At 38.2% G+C, this 22,938-nt stretch overlaps 1 protein-coding gene and 1 long non-coding RNA gene across 3 annotated transcripts in view; one reads left to right on the top strand and one right to left on the bottom strand.

The window, feature by feature from the left end:
• The window catches only part of MKLN1 (muskelin 1), a 311,196-nt gene that overhangs the window by 251,681 nt on the left and 36,577 nt on the right, over nt 1-22,938 (bottom strand). The window lies entirely within an intron of this gene.
• LOC147918274 (uncharacterized) lies at nt 400-3,349 on the top strand. The gene is made up of 3 exons (XR_015552210.1): nt 400-1,657; nt 2,497-2,609; nt 3,149-3,349. It is a non-coding gene; the product is annotated as an uncharacterized LOC147918274 (long non-coding RNA).

Genomic DNA, 22,938 nt, shown 5'->3' with positions numbered 1-22,938 from the left:
AATAGCACTAGGGTTGTAGGCAATTCCTTATCTTTCCTTTCCTGAATAGAGCCCCAAGAAATTGTAAAGGAAATATGATACTGCAAAACGCCTTTATTCTTGTGAGGTAACATTGGAAGTCCCCATGTCAACAGCTGCAAGGCAGTCACATGCTTAACAGAACAAGGAGCCCTACAAAGGAAGAAGTTAACTTTAGCTTTGAAAATCCTTTTATCCTCCATGATTTTGATGGCTTTAAATTTGTCACCTGAATGCGATATTAACATAATTGTCTGCATTTCAGCTAATGAATGCACCTGCTTCTAAGACTTTATTTTAGCAGTTTTAATGAGCTCTTCAAAAGAGTTTGCCTGGACTTACTGCACTGCTAGAGAAATAGCAGCTGTAAGCAACTAACAACACATTCAGTATTTGAATCAAGCTCTGTGAAGTTGTTCAACTTGAGAAGGAGTATCTATCCATCTGTCCGTGATAAGGGAAGTGAAGCTGATGTAGCTGTGGCATCTGGAAAAAGCACTGGAGTTAAGTGAGGCTGACCAAAGAAGGTTACTCTGCTTGGCCATAACGTATGGATCCCAAATAATTCATCTAAGCTCTCTAAATCCCAGTTTCTGATCTATGTAATAATGGTACCCATCTTATAAGCTTGTTGTAAGGATTAAATGCCTCATCTATTGTAAGCGCACTCCAAAATGTTAAATTTTATTATAATTATTAGATTTATTATTAAGAAACTTGAATTCAGATGTATGAAGCAAATTCTGTTTGATTGGCTGTAGGTTGTGAGATGGTTCTTACATGAATAATTGCTCATTGAGACCTATAGTAAGAAAAAAACCAAAGTGATCTCTTTTACTTAAGTTCAGGAAGTCTGTTTCAGTGCCGAATCGTACCTTAACCTCACAGTGAAGATTTTTGAAAGGGAAGATGTTAACCAATCTCCAGAAGTCCAAATCCCTAAACGATCCTATAAGCCACTTAGAATTTAGAAATATTATGTAGATGTTAGGATACTAGCACAATATTTACTTTTAATATATATTTTAATACTTTTTATTATATTATCAAATTCATGTCATGCTTGTTTCACTCTGATTTCAACACCACATCCTCATGATAATAATCTCCCTCTTCCTTTTTGTCCATATGCTCCTGGGTACTTTAAAAAGTAACTAGTAATAACCCATTCAAAACTCAGTTGAATGGAAAATGAAAGATAGGACAAATGTTGCTTTAAAGATACACACAGCAAATACTTACAGATCAATTGGAGGTAACACCCTGGAATAAAAGTGCCACAGATTTTGATCTCTCTTTCTGAAGCTCAGTAATATAGGTAGCACGAAGGTGAGATAATTGTTAAGAAAATGGAATATTCTCCTATTCTCTTTTTATTTCAGTAAAAGCAAGACAATTATTCTGGCTGAGATTGAAGTAATTTATTTTCCAGATTCCTTTTCCCCTTTCCACAATTCTGGCCAACAGCCTTCCCTCAATAATTGGAGCTAGTTCATTGGTGTTTCACCCCACATGCCGGAATGCTGGAGAATCACTCAGGAGACAGGACCAGCTTAGGAATCTCCACCAGCTTGTTACAGAGGTTTCTCTGGAAAGGCATTGCATTCTAGAAACCACCAACTTGAATCTGCTGGAGTAGGTAGGCTTCTGGTAACTGCTTGCATCCCCACATTTCAAAAGATCCACTTTATCCAGACACGCATGGAGCATCTTTCCAGAAGACATTCAGTTCTACTCTTTGACCTCAGCTTTGCAATTTGAGAAAACATCTCCAAGGGAGCGCACCTCCAGTCGCCCTGTGACTGTGTTTTGCTACTGAAGGCAAGCTGACCTCATACTGATGAGGACCTGTTGTCTATGGCCTGGCTACTTATAGTGTGGTCCTCAGAAGGGCAGCATCAGCATTGCCTGGGAGCCAGTTAGAAACACAGAGTCTCAGGCCCCATCCAAGACCTACTGAATTGGAATTTACAGCTTCACAAGCTTCCCAGTTGATCCATATGCACATTTAGGTTTAAGAAGCAGTAGTCTAAGGGATCTGCCTGAGATTGCTTTTTACAGCAACAGAACTCACCATCTCCTGTTCCAAAGTTGTATCCATTCACTTTCCACTTCCAGTCTCTACACAGATTTCTCTGCAGTGCTGCAGGGCAAACTATCTCTATTTTGGATGAGTTCCCAAGCTGTGGGTCTTGTAGTGATTTGCATTTCTATGGTTCAGGTGGTCAAATGTGTGTATAGCACAGCCTCCCACTAGCCAAACCGTACTCAATCCCCTCCAAGTCATCTTGCCCTCCTGATTCCCACAGCTGTAGTGTTACCATGTTCATAAATTATTGTTAAAGAAGGAAATTGCCAAAAGAAAAAAAAATAGTCTCTATAAACCTGCATAGTTTAGAGCTAAAGAATATGTTAAAATTTTCCATCGTGGAAATTTCCCAGCTACTGGGCTCTTTAGTTTTTTTTTTTTTTTTTCAGAGCTGCAAGCAAAGAATGGAAATTTCCAATTGCAGCATCAAGGGCTGCTCTTCTGCTGACTGTCTTGCTCAGCCAGGGTCATCTGCTTCTCTAAGACATCAAGGAATGCCAAGGTAGGTCTGAGAGAACACACACACTTCCTCTGCAGGAAGGAAGGAATGTCTTTGTGCTGCCTCCAAGCTGTGATGAGGAGAGGGGCAGGAGAAGTGACATGCCCTACTCCATCCACCTGAAGTGTGAATTTTGTTATTGTTACCACCTATCAGCAGCTTATCCTATTTGGTATCTTTCCCATGTCAGCTGGCTGGCAGGTCTTTCGTTTTTAAGAAATCCCTAAGGTGAGTGGGAGATGCAGAGAGAGGAAAGGAACCAACAGTTGTTGAGGTCTACTCTTCTAGGTACTCCAGCAGTTAAATGACATGTTATATCATTTAACCTTTACGTGACCCACCAAAGGTTAACTTCTGATTTTCTGCACCCAAGCTTCATTTGGAAGCTTCATTTTTCCTTCCTGAGATAGCCCTACCTCCCCACAACCCTCCCAGAAACTGGTCATCTTCAAGTATCCCGCAAGTTTTGTCCCCACCTCTTCAATGTCAACAGCTCCGTTCCTTTTCACTGTATCTAAGTTGAAATATATTTCCCTTCACAGCTGGTGCTGATGTCTGAGTCAACAGGCATCTAATAGTTCCCTGAATCCTGTCATGTTCCTCCCTATGCACTACTGCTGATACTACAGAAGGCTGATGGTGGCAGCTCCATGGAAAGCCAAGTGTAAAGATGTCAGCTTCTTGCAAACAAGGCCACACGTCCTGACTGGCTCTGGGCCAGAGAGAATGTTCTCACACCTAGGCTGTGGGACTTGTCTGGGTGGTTTGAGAGTTTGGGGTTTTTTTGTATTTTGCTTTTTTTTTTTTTAGATTTTTGGGGGATTCTGAATGACTCTAAGGAGCAAGGGCTACTTATGTTTACTCTCTTCTTACTGACAGGCCATGTTTCCAGGAAAAGAACAGTTAAGGAGGATTTCTGACATCACTGCTCCTATTTATACTTAACATTATTTATTGAGGCAAGTTTGGTAATAATGAAGATATTCCGGCAATAAATAAAAAAAAATCATTACATGGCTAGTGAGTTTTAAACAGAATATTTATTCCCTATCTGTCTTTTCAATCACTTCTATATCCATAGATAGCAATGTTGTCTTTGAATACAGTGACCAATTTTAATGCCACCTGATAACAAAGTGGAGGGGAGTGGGAATGGTCAGCAAGAATATCTAGGTCTATTTAGGCTTTAGTCTCAAAGGCTGATGTTCAGTTTAGTCATTGGTTACTTCTGTGATAACAATTTTCCTTATCTCCTTAACCCATTAAAACTGAGTCTGATTTCCTGGTGAAATTCATTAAGATGGCATTTTAATATGGGTCTGGGTCTCATATGACATGTACCAAACTTGTGACAGGCTTCTTTCTACACCTCCGCTGCATCTGTCATTAGCTAGAGGATATTGGTCCTCTTAGTTGAAGACAATGATGATTCATCTCTGTGGGTGGGGCTGAATAGGCTGATATATAATGAATATGCCGTTCCACTTTAGACTGCAGAGGTGATTTTTTAAAAAATTTATAGCTGGAATACATGCTGATTTAGATGCTGATTGATTGATTTCAATCACGGCCCCAATTTTCTCCCTCCTGTTTCCTTGCCCCTTTCAATGTGACTTTGCATCCCTCCCATCAAGAGGTAGACTCTATTTCCCCACTTAGGCCACTGAATCTAGGCTGGCCTTTTGACTTGCATTGGCCACTAGAATGCAACAGAAGTAACAGTGTGCCAGTTCCATGTCTAAGCCTAAGTGTGTGCTTCCACTTTCTTTCTTGGAACTTGCCATTGCTACGTGAACAAGTCTAGGCAAGCCTGCTGGAGGATGAGAGATGGTGTGGAGTAGAGAGGAGCCATCCTAGCTGAGGCCGTCCCGGACCAGCCAGCCCACAGCTAACATACCAGCTGACCACAAATGCATGAGCAAGCCCACCAGGATCAACTGGGCCCAGGCCAGATCAGCAGAACCACTCAGCCAACTCACAGTCTCATGAGAAGTAGTAAAGCCACTAAGTTTCAAGGCGTTTGTTATGAAGCAATAGGTAACTAATACAATGACAGATTCCCTTCTTTTTTTTTCTGACTGCCAGGAAGCTCAGAGTCAAATTTGAAGGCCAATCACAGAATCTATGTTCATTCATTTATTCATGTTTATTGCACCCTTCATGGCTAACATATTTGCATTCTTCTCTCCTTGGTAGTGAACTTAAAAATTTTAATAATCTATTGTTGGCATGTTGGTTCTAAACCAACTCAATCCCCTGTTTTAAATATTTAGGTGGTTTTTACTTATCATCAGATTAGAAGAGATGACTTTAGAGCAGGATTGGCAAACATTTTCTGGAAAAAGCCAGCTAGTAAATATTTTAGGCTTTGCAGGCCATACAGTCTCTGTCACAACTACTCAACTCTGCTGTTCTAGTGCAAAAGCAGCCCTAGACTACATGTAAACAAATGAGCATGGCTGTGTTCCAAAAAAACTTAATTACAAAAACAGGCAGTGGGTAGGATTTGGCCCTCAGGCCATAGTTTGCTAACCTCTGATCTAGAGAAATCTACATTACTATGCAAAAACACCTGCATCCATACTATAATCCCATCACCTTTATTGTAATTCATCTCAATTACTTTGAAAAAACAGGTAAAGCAGGTGAATTTACTTCCTCTATCAAAAGACAAAAAGGGGCTGATTATAGAGCAATGCTGTATAGAGACTAACAGCATTTGTACCAGGGCAAGCAATTATACTGAACAACTTAAAATTCCCTAGCCACTTTGTCCCTGACTGGTTATTTAGTTAATGTTAAAGGCCAGGGTAACACAAGCGATGTCTCATTTGTTTTGTTTCATTTCTCAGCCTCTAATCTCAAATACTCATTTAACAAACGCACGCTGTATGTCACAATGAGGATGGGGCTCTGGTCGTACTTGCCTACTCGGAGCTCCCTGAATGTATTGTGCTATTTCACGCCTCTCTAGCTCTGCACACAATGTTCCTTCTGCCTGGAACACACTTAGCCCTCTTCTCTTACTGGCTAACACCCACTCGCTGATCAAAACTAAGCTCAATGATACTGCCTCTTGGAAGACTTCCCTGAGTGCACCTCCACCTCCTCACCCTCAACCTCCAGTCCGCACACTCAGTCTCAGCATTTATTCTACTAAGTTAATAATTAAAACAGCTAATCATATTTATACGGTGCCAGGCACTTACTATGTGCCAGGCACTGTTAAATACAGTCATTTAACTGAAATTATCAGTATACTTTCCTGTTTCTCTAGTCCAAGCACACATTCAAAAACATTTATTACCTCCCAACTGTTGGGCTAGATAAAGATAAATAAAACACAAGCCTGTAATATACAGTGTAAGCCCACTGAGGACACGTACTGTGTCTTATTTGTCTTTACTTTTCAACACCTAGCAGTGTCCAGAGCAGAGATTTTAAATTAATATTAGATGAATGAATGAATGAAAATAGCTAACACTTATACAGTACAGAATATGTACCAGGCAATGTCCTAAGCTCTTTACATGTCTAAACTCATTTAATCCTCATAACGACTTTATGGGGTAGCTGGTATAATTATCACCATTTCACATATGGGTAATAGAAGGCAAGGAGAATTTTTAAGTAACCTTCCTAAGGTCACATAGATAGTACGTGACAGAGCTGATCCCAGAGTCCATGTTCATAACCACTGGATGAAATAAAAGCTTGAGTGACTCAGCATAAATCCATTGCCACTCTTGGGAAAGTAATTCAAAGGATGCATCCTTGAAGACATGGGTGATCCAGTGGCAGTGGTTATGTGCTTGGGTTTAGGAGTTAGAATTGTATTCACATTTGCACTCAAGTGCTCAGGGTAAGTGACAGGGTAAGTGAGCAGTGTTGTTGGTGCTGCTGACAGTGCCTCCAAAGTGCACCCTCACATTTATTCACAGACCATTACAGTTGCATTCTGTACTCCAAGCTGATTTCTCCCACGGCCCTCTCCTCTTCTCGAGTAGGCATGCATTGACACTTGAGGAGCGACTCCAGCTACCTGCCAGCATGTGACTGCTGTTTTGACTCTTCCCTGGTGGTAAGCAGGATTATACAGTAGATCCACCCAGGCTGGCCTATTCCAATGGACACTTGAGCAAATAAGCATTTTGAAGAAAACTACACAGGAATATCCATAATGTTGGTGAACCTGGCCAGCCATGTGCATTTTTTTTTAAAAGATTGCTGCCAGTCACTCACTGATGGCTTTGTAAGTCCCCATGGGGCCTCCCAGGCAATATGCCACTCAGTGGGGAAGACAGAGACAGGAAGAGATAGTGACTAGCCTGCAGCTGTCTCTGAGGACAGGCTTGCTCGGCTGAAAAAGAAAGAACAGATATTTTCAATAGAATTTTGCTTATGAAACAAACATGGGTTTGGAAAGTTTTAGGTTTGAGCATTAGGACATCAGAAAATAAAAGTGATCACAGAGTCCCTGCAGACCCTTTAAGTCCATAGTCCTTCTGAGGGTAGAACAAATGGGCCCATTCTCCTGCCTCCAGGCAGTTTTCTTCAAAAAACTGGACTCTTCCTCTTTTCTTCCTTTGCAGTTAGGTACATAGGAGGAGGCAAAGAGGCAATTTGCTTGGTGGCCTCCATCGATGGCCTGAAGCACCTAACAAAGATGTGCCAGGGCCGGGACTAGCTCCCACAAGCTTCCACTTCTCAGTCTGAGGCACAACAGAGACCAATAAGAATTCGACAATTCAAGAACTGGCTCTTGCAAGCAACCATGTGTCACTGCAGAGCTGTGCAAGACTGTACCTGCAAGTACATGATAAGGAATAAGAAGATCCTGTCTTTCCCTTTCTCCCCGACAGGCTTACCTCCATCAATAATTAATCATGGGACTTCTCCAAGAAAACATTGATTGGCTGGCCGGAAGACTTGAGAAATATTCAGTTGCCCAGTATTCTTGTGCACCTACAAACACATTTTTCAGGGCTTGGGTAGAATTTATAGCACCCGATTTTCCAATTAAAATAATCCAAATGTTATTGTATTTATAGCCCCTTGCATACAGTTTAACGCTTAATAATTCTCTGCTTGTTTCATTATGTAAAACTTGCATTTTCCCGTCTAGATCATAAACTCATTGGGAGCAGGGATCATGTCTTTACTTCTTTTGAATCTTCCACAGCACCAAGCACAGAATGGAGGAGCGCAGTACTGGGTGGTCAACAGGAAAGACCACAGGACAGTGTCTGGAGGCCGGGGTAGTTTCCGTGCCCCCTGCCCCATTCAGCTGGGTGTTAGACCTTCAGGAAGCGTTTAAGTCTCTGACATGCAATTTCCTCATCTTAAAATTGCCCACTTACCTCACCGGTTTGTTGGGAGGATCAAATAAGATAACATATGTGAGAGTATTTTGTAAACCAAGATTTCTTAGCTACTGAAATGTAAAAAATCATCAGAAGGGCATTTAGTAAATATGTGATTGATTTTTAATGATAAGGTATTGTCTTCCCTTCTCTCCTATATTCAATTCCTTTAGGAGTTTTATTTCTCAGGATTTAATTTTATCTGAGTGGCAAACCACTCCACAACTTCCTGATACTGTGTAAATTGTCCCCTAGTGCATTTCGCCCCATAGCTACCTTAAAATTTGATTGAAATCTAAGCAAACCAGCCAACAAAGTCACAAGGCATACCATGGTTACATCTATCACTCAGGGCTCCCAGAGACCAATGCCTTTGTAACCCACAGAGTTTCAGAACCTTTCTTGTGCTATATCAGCCCACTCGAATTGTACCCTGGACAAGGATTATGTATTTTTCTATATTCTGGTGCATACTTGATACATGAGAGTGGCAGGTCATTGCTCTAAGCCCAGGCCAGCTGAGAAGAAAATGAAAAACGTGGCAACTTACATGAGAAATTTTACAAAGAGATGACACTATGAAACAGACTTTTAGAATGATTCATTTATTCATCATCTTTATTTTCTATTTGCTCTTAGCAAAGAAGACAATCTCTCTGTAGTAACAAAATTCTATATGATACGTTAGAAAAATCTTCTTTCAAACATGGTTATTCCCCAAATTCTTCTGGAAGATATAAAGTTTAGTCACAGGGTTTTTTCTCACTTAACTGGAGAAAAAAATGGAGACACTAAGACATAAAGTAAGCTGTATATTCTAGGAATTAGCTTATAGAGATTTCTGATTCCCCATCTAATACTCTGGGGAATAACATGAAAGTAAAAATAACTAGAGAACTGATGACTTGTTTCTGCTAAGTATTGTCATAACTCACTGAAAATTTTTAATTTCAGTATTTTCAATTAATTCATGAAAGCTATGTAAGCCTATTTTTTTTTCCAAGTTCAATCAGAGAATGTCAACTGCAGGACTTATATACAGGGTATATATTGAAGCATTTTTTTGACAGATTGAATCTAGACCAGTTTTGAACTCCATCGATGAACACATTTATGATGCTCTTTTTAAGGGGCATAAAAAGAGGAATCTCTTTTTCAGAATTAACCAATCCAGAACAGTTTTCTGAAATCTCATTTATTTTCTTTTTAACACTTTTTATTATGGAAAGTTTCACACATACCCAAAGGTAGAAAGAAGAGTAAAAATGAACTTCCATCCTTATGAACAGTCACCCAGCTTCAACATATGGCCAACCTTGTGAAGCCTCACTTTTTTTTCCTGAGGAAGATTCACCCTGAGCTAACATCTGTTGCCAATCTTCCTCTTTTTGCTTGAGGACGATTCGCCCTGAGCTCACATCTGTGCCCATCCTCCTCTATTCTGTATGTGGGTCACTGCCACAGCATGGCTGATGAGCGGTGTAGGTCCGTGCCAGAAGCAGAGCACGCTGAGCTTAACCACTAGGTCATGGGGCTGGCCCCAAAGCCTCATTTTTAATTGATATCAGTAGCCAGTAAAATTAAACTCACATTATATGCCAATAAATTTTAATGTTCAAATCTGATAACATGTTTGTTTATACATATTTTCCTAAAATAATTTTATTTTCATCAGACACACTTCTTTCTCACTCTTAAATCTCTCTCACTTCTCCTCTGGCCGAAGTGAGGCCAGTCCCTTTCACCATCAATACTAGAGGAAAAATACTTAAGCAGAGGAAGAAGTGGTAGATTTTCAATTTATTAATTTATTAATTATTCTCTTCCTATGACACCATGCCTTGCTCCCTTTGCCTGAAATGTTGCAGGAAATTAGAGGTAATGAGAAGGGAGGCACTTCCAACAACAGAACTGATTCTTTGTCCCTTTGCCCCAGCAACATAGCGAGTGGCAGAATGAGAGGTGCACTCCATTGTCAATACGAAAGGGAGAGAGAGACCCAGCCACAAACAGTACAACCCAAACGTCTCAAGGTGGAGAGTTTCTTGTATGTAATAGCTTATTTATTCAATTTATTTTCTATATATATAAATTAATAAAAATTTTTGCAGAGTACAAAAGGGTTGCTGTTGGGCCGGCCCCGTGGCTTAGCGGTTAAGTGCGCGCACTCCGCTGCTGGCCACCCGGGTTCGGATCCCCGGCGCGCACGGACACACTGCTTCTCCGGCCATGCTGAGGCCGCGTCCCACATACAGCAACTAGAAGGATGTGCAGCTATGACATACAACTATCTACTGGGGTTTTGGGGGGAAAATAAATAAATAAATCTTTAAAAAAAAACAAAAGAGTTGCTGTATAGAATTATTATTTTAAGATTTATCAAAATGTATACCCATTTGTAGCCAAATCATACCCGGAGGGAATCTAAAATAATAATAATTTTTAAAAAGAAGTAAATTAGAATGATGTGGTTGGGTAGAAGTTATATGTCTTGAGCAAAACTTTGGTTTCTTCTTTCATACTGTTCTCCATGGTAAAAACAGCACAATTCCTACCTAGATGGTAACACTTGTACCATTTGCTTAATTTTAAGATCTTTGATTGCTCTTGGGAAAAAGTATACTGCTGTGGCATGACGTGGAAGGTATAATTTGGAGCCAGATGAGAGAAAAAAGGCTCTTTTCAGAAGTAATATATTCATGTAAACGTAAAGGTATCAAAAAAGGCTTAATAATTTCACCAAGTAATCTAAAGCTAAATTTCATACGCAAGTTCCTCACAGAACTAGAACAAACTTGATGGAACTCAAGCCTTCCATGGAAAGAGATTTTAAAACTTTTAAAGCAAATGCATTAGGGATCGTAAGCCTCAAAATGTAGTGCAGTGTTACTCATTGTTGTATTTGCTTTATCACCCATGATAACTTGTTTTGCCTTCAGTAAAAACTTAAGGGAAATGTAAGGATGAATACGTATCATAATTCATTCCTATGTGGACTTTTAGCATCTGGGATGATAGCTTTCCTTTTTCCTTCAACAGTCAGACTCTGAAAGGAATCTGGGAGTGCTACGCACAGGGGTGGTGCTCACTCAAAACAGGGCTCCTTTCCAGCTCTGCTTAAACATGTCTACATGTGACGTCGAAGGGAGTGAGAAAAATAAAGCTCCTCAATTATTACACAGTGCCAATTACCTACTTTACTGTTGAAGAAATAAACTGCATTTCTTCCTCAGCATAGTCACAACGAATCTCTGAGATACAGGGATACAGTTAAGTCAGAAAAAAGCATTTGCTTATTTAAGAGAAGTAAGCACTTCATAGGAAAACTTTCAACTTCACAGAGGTGGGAAATAACTTTTAAAAAGAATCAAGCCAGTAAACCTAAGGAAAAGGGAGAAAAAGGAAACAACAATGAAATATAATAAGTATTAAAAATAAAAAGGAAAGAATAAAAATAAATATATCAGTTACCTCTAAAAATTTGATTGAGTCGAATTTCCCTTTCAAAAGACAAACTTTCAGATTGAGCTATAAAGACAAAATTAAACTATGTATGAGAAACTCACTTCAAATAAAGTGACAGAGAAAGTTTGAAAATAAATGATTGGGCAGATATATGTCAAGCAAATCCAAAAGCAGGAATGGCAATACTAATATCAAATTCAAGGCCAAAAGCATAAAATAGGAACGATAGGATGCAATGATTAAAGGCACTGTGGCAGAGATTGCTGATGCCTATGCAATGCCTATTCCTCTTCACCCTTGCCTACAAAACTTCAATTTAATTTGGCACAGCAATGTGTCCAGCTAAACACAAATTAATTTCCCTTCCTCTTTTACAATTAGGGGTGGACAATAAGTTGTAAGCCGAGATTAGTGGATGGGGCTTGCTGAAGTCAAATTCATCTGGAAGCTACTCCTTTCTGAACTTCTTTTTCCTCCTTCCTGACTGGAATATGTATGTGATGGCTGGAGCTGCAGGAGCCATCTTGCAACTATGACTTATAGAATGGACACCACATACTAAAGTTGGCAAAGCAGAAAGACAAATGGACCTTGCATTCCAGGTGAACATGGAGCCACTATATCAGCCCTGAACTTCTGTCCATCAGTTATCTTTTATGTTCGAGAAAAATACATTTCTATTTAAGCCACTATTATTTGGGTATCATTTTATATGCAGGCAGCTCAATTTCCTGTGGTACAGATATAAACGTGAAAAAAATATAATAGTTGTCAGCTAGTATGCACTAAAAAACATAGCACAAAATTTTTAAAAATCAAAACCACTAGAAAGACAAGCAGAACTTGATGAAATGACAACCACAGTAGTAGATTTTATTTTATTTTATTTATTTATTTTTTATAATTTTATTTATTTATATTTTTATCCCCAAAGCCCCAGTAGATAGTTGTATGTCATAGCTGCACATCCTTCTAGTTGCTGTATGTGGGATGCGGCCTCAGCATGGCCGGAGAAGCGGTGCGTCGGTGTGCGCCCGGGATCCGAACCCGGGCCGCCAGCAGCGGAGCGCGCGCACCCAACCACTAAGCCACGGGGCCGGCCCCACAGTAGTAGATTTTAATATACCTCTTTCAGAATTTGATGAAATATGAAATTAAAAACAAGCAAGAATATAGAAGACTATAATGATATCCATAAGCTTATTATACATGCATGCATATATGAGTATACATGTGTGATTAGTATGTAGTATAAAAACCATAAACTTATACCTTACAAAAAAAGAATATGCACGCTTTTTATATGTGTAGGGAACATTTACAGAATCAATCATGTATTTGGCCATAAAAGATGAAAGCATATTGTAGCGTAGGATATAAAGAAAGGTGCTGGAACCAGGCAGCCTGTTCTACAGCTTGCTGGCAGAGTGACCTTGGGCAAGTTACCTAACCTTCCTGGGCTTTGTTTATCTATAAAGTAGGGATCATAACAGTAGAAATTTTATCTTTTATAATAATTATTATCCCTCCCAGCCTAGTGTTTTCCAGCTTGATGTCCATTTACCTACACAAAGCTTCGAGCGCCACATGAAACTAACTTTAGGTAGAGGTGCCAAGCCCTCGGATGGCCGTTACTGTTTCACACTGGGAGGGTCAGGACAGGATAGAAGGTTAACATTTCTCTGATTGGCCTCCGCTGAACAGTGAACACAACTCCGTCTAGCACAGAATTCAAGAGCACCAAAAGAATGTTAAATGGATGAATTGTTACTTGCAGAAAAAGAAACCGGCACCATGTTTCCAATTATTCTTCATTTCAGACAACTAGCTGTTTCTGTTGGTTGGCACAGTGAATGGGGAACACTATTGAGTAAACTCTGCTGAAGAAGGATGAATGTGGACCAGTGGATTTTTTTGACACAGTTCCAGCTTTATTTTTGCTTATTGCTGGCAAGCTAATATGAGGGACATTAGGAAACAATTGAAAAAACTTTGTAAATAAGGCTTAAAGGACAAGAAGTCTCTACAGCCCCCCAAAACGTAAACTTTTTGTACCAACAAGGATTGTTTGTGACATAAGACAAAACCTCTAAATTTAGTTGTTGGTTAGAAAAAGAAAAAACACTTATGTAAGTCTTTTTTAAAAAAATTCTTAAAACATTTTTAATAACACAAAAGCAAAATATTGAAGTATTTTAAATATTTTTAAACAGTTAATGAAAAGATAGTATTTTCATGGGCAAGTACTTTAATAAATGGAAATATATGACTATTTAAGAATACTATTAATTGTATATTTTAATAATTGTTTCATATAAGTAAATTATAAATATATAGGATATGAGTATTCACTGTTTATATATTTTTATAAAAGTAAATTTAATAAAAATATTAAATATATAAAAACTTATATGTCTATCCCTGAACTTGGAAGGAAAGCAGAAATAAACTAAAGTAGTAAGTTCTCCAACTCATTTTAGGTTACAAACCATAGATAAACTGATGTCAACTGGGAATGAATGGGGTATTTGTTCCTTTGCTTTTGGGAATCTGTAACAGCATCAGCAGAGTGATATTTATGTTTTTGCATATTTTTGTAAGTTTCTTCTCAAACACATTGATGTACAAATAGACAAACTGAGGGTGATCATTATTACTATTTTTGTGTTCCAAAATATTTCCTCTCTAGCTATTCCTAATTTCTCTCAAAATTATCTTAGTGTATCAAGTCTTTGCCAATCTCTACTCCTTCCTCTCTTCAAAAAGTTTTGTGTCATTGCAAAATCAGCTCCCATCTTTCTGCTTAGAATGACCTTCTCACTCTCTTCCGCACTCATAAGTATCTTTTCTCAGCCTTTGCTTAAGCTGTTGTCATTCATAGAAGCTCTGTCTTCGTTCTATGTGTAGAACATCAAGCTCAGCAAGAAGTGTTTTCCAACTATGAGGTTTCAGACTTACTCAGATGAAATTCAAACAACGTATTGTTTCCCAAATGAAGATACATGTAGGGTACCCATTTATCAGGGAGGAAGGCAGACTGGGGAGGAGAGACAGAGACTGAAACAGAGAAGAGAGAGGCAGAGGACAGACTTTCCCTGTCTGAATTGTGCTAGAAGCTGAGATTCTGTACTTCTTTTGTAAACTCTGTTGATTATCAACGCTGCTAGGACTATGTGAATTTTTTAAAATTTAACTTGGCAGATAGTAGTACTTATTTACCAGATTGAGTTGATAAAATCAGTGTTAAGAACTACATTAAACTGATTAGAAGATTTTTTTCTGATGTAGAAGATTTTCTTTAAAGGTTCATTTTTTTTTGTTTATTCCCAAAACTGTCTTCCTAAAACTTGTTTGAGTCTATCTAATCATGTAAGGCACAAGATCATCTTGCATTCTTGCTTTCTCCCAACACACGGAGGTCACATGTCTCATGCTGCCCTCATCCTTGTGATGGGAAGAGAAGCCACAAAGTAATTTTAAAGAATAAAGAAGGATTAAGAACAGAGAAGGGGTTCTGAGGAAAATGCTACATATGAAATCAGGAATCTTTCTTTCCATGGAATTTGTAACTCTTTTTTGAATCTTTCTTGTCTCCTGCTATTTGTTTTCCCTTCACCAGGCAGGGAAACTCAGTTTTGCCTACTAAGAATTCCATCTGCCTCTCTGAAAAAGGACAGAGAGAGTGTGGTGGGAGCGGTGAGGGGAAAGATGGGGATTAAAAGTCTCCAAAGTTCGAAGAAGGAGGAAAGTGAAAAGTGAAAACTAAATTCCATTGTCAGTTTCTTCCTCAAGCATCACTTCTGGTTACAAGATAATTTGCAGTAGATGAAAACCATGTTTTTCAAAACCTAACTCACATCACCATTCTGGGACTCTGATATGTCCCTCTTCCACTTTTTGGTCAATAAAGAAATTCATCTTGCCCAGAATCCAATCATTTAAAATGAGTCACAATGCATGACTCAAGATTTAACTAGCTACAGTATTCTTCCTCGTATTAGATTTAATGTTTCCTTCAAGACTGGCTTGTAGGAGTGTTACTTCCCCACTCCCAGGTAGCTAAAGATTTTTGTTACACTGTTTCTGTTGTATCAATGTGTGTGTGTGTATGAATAAAATATGATGTGTACACATACAGTGTTTGAGTAATGCTATAATTATAAACACAAGTCTAAGGAAAATATTGATTTTTCCAATTCACCCAAGGAAATGACAAATTAAGCAAAACAAATACCATATTACAGAATATATCTGATTTTCACTTTTAAAATCAAGTAATTTTTACTCAAATTTTACAAATTTGACTCAGTCATATCTCGTATGCTAGGGATTGAATTCTCCCTCATACATTTGAATTATTCATCATAGATGTCAAAAATTACACAAAGATTTATGGTGAAAGTAATACTGTGGATCAGGTACACGTGGCTGCCCCCCAATTGCATTTGACAGCATTTCCATCTTACAGTGGTTCCTGAAAAGTCTAACAACAGGTTTGCATAAGTCAGAGCCTTTCTTGCTGCAGTTACCACAGGAGACATTTCTATGGGCTTTCGTGGTGTGCAAGATAGGTCAATTTGAATTCATATCGTCTAACTTTGCTGGGGCTTCAAGTATGCTCACTAATAAATTAATCCTTGAGCAGCTAGATTAACCAACCCCCAAACCAAACTCTTCAAAGGCTCTTCATTGCTTCTAGTCAAAGGAGGAAGGCTCACACGCCTAGGTCTTGCATTCACAGCCTTTCTCCACTGACCCCAATCTACACTCCTACCACATCCTTTCAATGCTGGTCCCACTCATCTACTCACCGTTCCCCAAATACACCCTGTACCTTTCTGCCTTCAGGCATTGCCTCAAGCTGTTCTTCTCACCTAGAATATCTTCTTTTTGCTCTACAAACCCAAGCCTACTGGTCCTTTTAGTAAATTTTGTATTTTTTATTAGACAACATAATGCATGACTACATTCTCTTTGTAAAAATATTCAAACAATATAGAAGTATATACAGTAAAAACTGAAAGTCCCTATGAATTCTAGCCCTTCCTTCCTCTCCCCCACCACCTGCTGACTGCACTCCCCTCCTCGCAATTTGCTAGGTATCCTTTCAGCTCTTTCTCTCTGCATTTAATATACATATACAGTTTTTGTTTATTTCGTTTTTAGGTAAGTAAGGTTAAACTGGACACTCTGTTCCGTGGCTAGCTTCCTCCTCTTCAAGGCCTATATGAAATTTCCTTTCTCCCCTGAAACTACCCCCCTCACTGCTTTAGCATCTTCCCCTCGCCCATTACCCTGTCTTGAACTTCTAAGTCTTGGTGTCTATGGCACTCTATTGGCTTCTGATCCATCTCTTTATGATGCTGGGTTGTTGAACTTTTTATATGTGAGTGTCTTATTACTGGAATGTAAAGTCTTTGAGGGCAGGAGCTTATCTTTACCTTTGTGTGGTGTTTAGAACTGTATTATGCACAAAGTAGATATTCAAAACTATTTTATTGTGTAAGTGAACTTCAGGTTTCCTATTTCCTGATCCAAAGTGGGAAAGCTCTGCTTAAATGGAGAGAAAAATAAAAATGTACTATAATGAAGTATTTAGAGTTTTCATAGCCTCTCCTAAGCATTCTCCCAATCTCTTCTACATGATGGGTTGGCAGATTTCTACAAATCAACTGAGAAGTGCAGCAACTTTGTGAGAAGTTAGAGACCCTAGGCAAAACTGTTCTCTGACCTCCGAGACCAAGGACAGCTCCACCAGTTAAAAACTCTCAGAGATGAAAACATTCCTACAGTGAAGGGAAGTTTACAGCGCAGGCTGATGGGAAAAAGGGTTATGAGGGAAGCACACACTATCCAAGAACAACATACTCTGTCAGACTTTTTAGATCTAAAATTTCAACTCTCACTGAACGACTTCTCCAACGGAATTAATCACCGGCATAACAGGCACAGCAATTCCAAAAACCTTTCACTTTTCCTTTTAACATAAAAGCTATAAAGTCGAACTTGACATTCCTTTTAAAAAAGTTATTTTCTCAGATCACAGAGAAGGGGAAACAACCAATATCTTGTGTTATTTTAAATGCTCTTGAATAATTTACTTAGAACTTCTATTCCTCAGTTTCTTTATCTAGCTATAAAATGGATACAACAGTAGTGCCTATTTTATTGGATTCTGAGCATTAAAATGAGATAATCAAGTGCAGTATGTAGCAAAGTCTGACTCACAGTAAGTTCTCAAAAATGTTCGCTATGATGAGGATGATCGTGTTATGGCTTCTCATGCCTGCGTCAGGAGCTGAAAGGGTTTTCTACAAGGGACTTCAGCCAAAGAAGGCAGACAAGACACAACACTGTCGAGCTGTTATAATGGTGAACAGTATGAGCAATATTTCTTGGAAAATTCTAGTCCAGTCCTTCAGTCTCATTACAACGAATTTGCTTAGAATCTTTATTAAACTGTTGCATGAAATAAATGGGCTATTAAATGGAAAAATCTCTTTTTGTTAGAAATTTCCTCTGAATTAGTATTAATCATAACTGGATTTTATATTCCTTTTGACATCTTATGTGTCTTCTATTAATAGTCTCAATTCTTAAGTCCAAATAATCAATGGGAAGGACCTAACTTAATATTTAATAAGTAAGGATTTTGTTTTATCAAAAAAGTTGCTATTGGACTTAAAGGAGAGCTTTTAAATGCTTCAACTGAGGCCGTTAATCAAAACAGATAAAATCATCTTAGTTAATAACTAAATACTTAGAATACTGCAGATAATCAAAATAGTTAAAATACTTCAAACTGCTAATTTTAGGGTCTCAAATAGGTATTGAAACACTCTGGACATACACAGAACAAGTCCAAAGCAATGAGCTAGTTAATTCTGATGCAAAGACATTTGGCATCAATTGATTGAGAATTTCAGGTTGAATTATTAAGTTATTCAATTGTTTACTTCACCTGGGAGACTATTATATAATAAATCAACTTGGGCTATCTTAATAATTAATGTGTGTTCGTCAATGTACAGGCTCAGGGCATAGGATTTGAGGTCAGAAGGATAAGGGTTTAAATTCCAACTTGGTAACCTCCTAGGTAAGTGAACTTGGGCAAATTGTTTAACCTCTCTAAGCCTCACTTTCCTCATCCCTAAAATGTGAGTAACACCTATTTTGCTGGCTTGTAGGGATAAAACGCTTAATTGACACTTAGTAGGTGGACTGGATTATTTCTTTTTTCTTTTTTTAACCACTTCAGTTTCTAAGCCACGATGATAAACAAGTAAATACATAATATATCAGAAGGTGATGAGCACAGCGGAGAAGAGCAAAGTAGGAACCCTAAATGTCTACCAGTGGAGGAGGGGTAGCTAAAATAAGAGAAAATGAAAAAACAGAGGGAGACATGGATAAGGCAGTTTAGCCTCAGTCCATGCACATAAATATGTTAAGACACATGGGGCAAGTTGTGCTCTGTCAGCCTTCATCGTTTTATGATTGTGACCATCATAACCAGGAGGATGCAGCCTAAATTTATGCAGGCAAGTGGAGAAGAAGAAGAAGTCAGAAAGGAGGAGGTGGGGGAGCTGAGACTTGGGCGACTAAAGCTGTAGGACCCGCCATTGGTGTCAGTGGCTCTCAGTCATAAAGGCAGGTTCCATTGGCCTGGATACTCACACTCCCCTTTGGTACCTGACAATGCAGTCTAGAGGGTGAGTTGAGTTGTAGCAGCAGTTTCTTTTGATTATTAAAAAAAATTATTATTTTAAACATAAAATAACCACACTACAGAAAGCAGATAACCTAAATACAGAACATTTGAAGGATTTAGAAAAAATAAGCCACCTATAATCCCATTAGCCTAATGCATTTAATATCAGCAGTTGGGTTAATTTCCTCCTAGTCTTTTCTCGTATGCATATTTAAAGATAACTGAAATCATACTGTATACAATTGTGGATCCTGTGCTTTTAAATATAACATTGTCTCAAAAGCATTTTCCTTGTTGCTAACCAGCTTTTCATCACTATCCTTTTAACAAGTGAACAGTATATCATTAAGTTAATGAACAGTAATTTACTTAATTTAACTATCTCCTTATATCATTAGATGTTTAGAATCTTTCCAATTTTTTGATATTATAAATATCACATCAATATATCTTTTCCTTCATATTTTAGATTATCCTCTTAGATTTGATTTTCAGAATTTTCAAAACATAAAATGTTCCAGTTCATCAACATTTTATGACTCTTCATGTTTACTGCCAAATTGCTGTTCAAAGGGATTGTATCAATGTACAGTCCCAAGAATGGTGTGTGAGAGTAACAAACCTCACTGCAGCCTTGAAAACATTGGATTATTACATTATTAATTTTTTTTTTTTACGACTTCAGTTTCCAGGTCGTGATAATAAACAAGTAAATACATAGTATGTCAGATGATGATAAGATGTTCACAATGGTGGACAGCAAAGTGAGGAGAGGGGAAAGTGGCAAAGGGGTTTGGTGGTTGCTGTTTTATGTAGGATGATCAGGAAAGGCCCTTCTAAATACGTGGCATTTCAGTAAGAGTTGAAGGAAGTGAGGGAGTAAGGTATGAGAATCATCTGCGGAAAGAGGGTTTCAGGCAGAGAAAACACCAAGAATGGCCCTGAGGCAGATTCAAGCTGGGCAGTCTTTGAGGAACAGCGAGAAGGCCAGGGTGGCTCCTGTCCATTGGGAAAATGGGGGCACAGAAGGAGATAAGATCAAAGGGAAAGTGGGCAGCCAGGACATGTAAGGCTTTATTGGCCATTGTAAGGATTTTACTTTTATTTTGAGTAGGATAGGAAGGCATTAAAGAGTTTTGGAAAGAGAGGAGTCAGGAATTGACTGTGTTTCATATGATTAGCTGATGTGTTCAGAGAAGACTAAATATGCTCAAAACCGAACTCAGTATCTTTCCCGGCAGACCTCCTACATTCTCAGCATCTCCATGCTCTGACTCATCAGTGCTCAAAACCTCAGTCATCTTTTGTATCCCAGAACTAATTGTCACCAAGCCCTGTCAATTCTCCCTCCAAAATGTCTCTTGTGTCTGCCTTCTCTATCCATTCCCATTGCCCAAACTTTACCATAACAATTTTCTAAATGATCTCTCAGCCTTCTATCTTTCTGCTCACTACTCATACCACTCACTGCTGTCAGCAATCATCTGAGCAAAGTTGATTATTTATGGGTCTGTTCTTTATCTTTGCTGCCCCCATCCCAACAATAAGGTCAAAATTCTTTAGAATGAAATTCAAGCTCTACCACAATCTGATTCTAATCTAGGAGCCAAAATTTATCTCCCATTATTATTCAGAATTAACTGTGCCTTCCTGTCTAACAAGTTTCCTGAACCAGCTCTGCACTTTCTTACTGTACACTTTTGCTTACATTGTCTCCCCTTCCCTGAACCTTCTGTTTAAAACACTCTTCTCTTCTAGCCCCACCCGGAAATCCTACCCATACTTCCTGGATCACCCCAAACATCACTTTCTTCACGAAGTCATCCCCAATCTCTCTGGCTGGAATTATGTTTATTTCCTTTTGTGCTCCCATAAGTTCTACTCCATTACTCAAACATTCTGTACCATATTATACCATAGTTTTGTGAATATGTTTTTTCCTTACTAAGTGATAAGTTCCTTGAGGATCCACACCTTATTTATCTTTGTATCTCCTACAGCACTTACTATAACGCCTTGAACATAGTAGGTATCCAATAATTGTTTGTGGAACTCAAATTCCCCAAGGCTTTGTTGCTAATTCATTGTTGAAACTCAACTAGAATTTGGGTCATCTGATTCCCAGCTCCATATACCTTTCCCAATACCATTCTATCTTTCTGACTTCTTTGTATGGTTCATTGTCATCTCATCTGAAGAACATTTGAAACCACTAAGGAATTTTAAGGAAGGATGACTAAACAAAAAAAAATCCTGAAATTTATTTTTCATGTAGCTATTTAAGCCAAAGTGAACCTAATTTTAGGGGCACTAAAAATTTGACTCTGAATTGAAAAATTAAAATTAAAAAACATGGAGCATACACATCTAGAAACTTTTTAGCTTCTTAGATTTTGATTTTTGAGCTGCACTTAATCTTTTAGGAGTCACATTGCCACATTTCTTGGTATGCTGTAAATCTTTAGTATGAGGAGAGAAAGAAAAAAGTGTGTGTGATTTTTCTTAACAGCTGTCAGCAACACTTCTAGCCCCTAAGAATATGAGAGGGTTTAAATTTTGGGATGAGACCCTGAGGCAAAGCATAATTCCCAATTATCTCAATCCTTCCTATCTTGGAAAAATAGCTCAAGGAACTAGTGTTCTAAAGTGGGCTTTCCCTTTGCAATTTGAAATTAAGTTAGTAAATTATACACATGGTACATGTTATAAATAAGTATATGTAAAATGAGAATAAAATTGTTATAGTATTTAAAATATAGTAACAGCTAGGATTAATATGCACATATGAGAACGCCTTTTGAGCAATGAACACTGATGCCTTAGGAAAAGAAAGACATGACTGAGTTAAAACATATTTCAGAGAGTGGTTTAAGGAAGTAGGGAGAAAAAAAGAAGTGGAATGACTTTTTCTCCTAAACAGTTTTGCCTTCTTCTCTCTGTTGCAACTTAGAAGAGGGCAGCACTGCTATGAAGGATGTCCCATTGAGGTTTTCACAAATTCAAATGAAATGGGATGAAATTAAAACCTTACATTTTACAGGAAAAAAGAATGAAACTGAAGCACTAATTCATCTCACTCTACTCCATCTCACTCTGAGTGTTATAGCAGTGACCGACCTGTGAATCTGACATGAATTGTAATATAGGATCATAGAAATGAAAGTGACTTCTGAAGTAGTTTCATCTACTTACTATCCTTGGTGAGTAACCTCCAAACTGTTTCAAACAAAGAGTTAGTATTTAAGAAACCTCCCCATAGGCAATTTTCCCCAACTAAAATCGAAATTCTACCTTACAGAATGACATGGACAATTTTCCTTGTGCTCTAGAATGGAGACATGAAAACAGCTTTTTGCCATAGCTAATGATCATAACCATTTCTGTATCACATGGGTTATATTTCTGGACTACGGGAAGACAGCATAGAGTAATGGGTAAGAATTTGGGCTTGGAGACAAACAGATTTGTGCTTAAGCCACAGCTGTATGATCACAGGCAATTTACTTAAGTTCTCTAAGCCTCAATTTCCTCACCCATAATGTGGGGATGATAATACTGCCCAGCTTATCAAATTACTGTGAAGAATAATCTAGAACAAGTGCCATCCAATAGAAATACAATGCAAGCCGCAAATGTGAGTCACGTATGTAATTTAAAATTTTCTGGTAGCCCCATTAAGAAAAGTAAAAAGAAACAGGTGAACTGAATTATAGTAATATATTTTACTTAACATACTGAAAATATAATTTCAATATATAAAAAATATTAGTGAGATATTTTACATTCTCTATTT

This window comes from Ceratotherium simum, chromosome 1, assembly GCF_057802395.1.
Source record: "Ceratotherium simum simum isolate JZ-2026a chromosome 1, ASM5780239v1, whole genome shotgun sequence".
NCBI lineage: Eukaryota > Metazoa > Chordata > Mammalia > Perissodactyla > Rhinocerotidae > Ceratotherium > Ceratotherium simum.
The sequence above is the reverse complement of the archived record's forward strand: the minus strand, read 5'-3'. Positions and strand labels throughout refer to the sequence as shown.